The 1,114-nt window shown below is 42.4% G+C and overlaps 1 pseudogene; it reads right to left on the minus strand.

Annotated features, from left to right (window-relative positions):
- Positions 1 to 367: 367 nt before the first annotated feature.
- Positions 368 to 573, minus strand: LOC143640379 (guanine nucleotide-binding protein G(I)/G(S)/G(O) subunit gamma-5 pseudogene; annotated as a pseudogene).
- Positions 574 to 1,114: the final 541 nt, after the last annotated feature.

Raw genomic sequence — 1,114 nt, forward strand, 5'->3', positions numbered from 1 at the left:
AGTTCAAAGCCAGCCTCAGCAAAAGCAAGGCCCTAAACAACTCAGTGAGATCCTGTCTCTAAATAAAAACACAAAATAGGGCTGGGGATGTGGCTCAGTGGTTGAATGCCCTTGGGTTCAATCCCCGGTACTAAAAAATAAATAAATATTTTATTGTATGTTGCTGCCAGTGTATATAAAATAATTACCATTGTGAAATAGAAATTCATGAAAATTCAGAGAGGTAGATGTTAAGGATTGACAAAAGTAGAAGATTGTATTTTGGTACATGTGTTACAGGGAAATTTTTTGTACAGGCTTCAAATTAAGCTCTCTTGAATATTCACTGGTTCTTTAGCAGTGGGTTTGGGAAACCTCAGAAAGATAACTACAAAAAGGAATAGACTTTCTGGGGTCTGAAGGAACTTGTACATGAAATACTCCAGTCAGTAGGGGATCATGGTGAGCATTCTGCAGACAAAATTTTTTCAAGTCAGCAACTGCCTGGGAAACCTTCATGTGGTTGAGTACGGCCTCGAGCCAGAGCTGCTGAACCACCTTCTTCATAGTGTCAACGCTGGAGGAACAAGACATGGTGCATTCGAGGGCCAGGTGACTCTTCTGTCAGAGAGTCCACAGGTCACCGTCAGCTGGGCCAGATGACTGGGCAGCGTGCAGCAGAGAAGATTCTTTTTTTGAGGGGGTCTGTGGATTGAACTCAGGGCACTTGACCGCAGAGTCACATTCCCAGCCCTTTTTTGTATTTTCTTTAGACACAGGATCTCACGAGTTGCTTAGCACCTCGCCATTGCTGAGGCTGGCTTTCAACTCACGATCCTCCTGTCTCAGACTCCCGAGCCACTGGGATTACTGGCTGTGCACCACTGCGACTGGCTAGAAAAGAGATTCTTATAGAAAAAGAGATAAATAATTGCCAGGAATTAATGGCTGATACTTTTTTTTTTTTTAATTGTTCTATTCTACATGACAGTAGAATGCATTTTGACACAACATGTATAAATAGAGTTTTACTTCTCATTCACCTGGTTAAGGGCTGATTCTTTATCTGAAAACCCAGAAAGAGAATCATGTCTCTTGGGAGCATGCAAGCAGTCATTCCAGTGTAGCTGAAGTC

Source organism: Callospermophilus lateralis, unplaced genomic scaffold (genome assembly GCF_048772815.1).
Source record: "Callospermophilus lateralis isolate mCalLat2 unplaced genomic scaffold, mCalLat2.hap1 Scaffold_210, whole genome shotgun sequence".
Lineage (NCBI taxonomy): Eukaryota > Metazoa > Chordata > Mammalia > Rodentia > Sciuridae > Callospermophilus > Callospermophilus lateralis.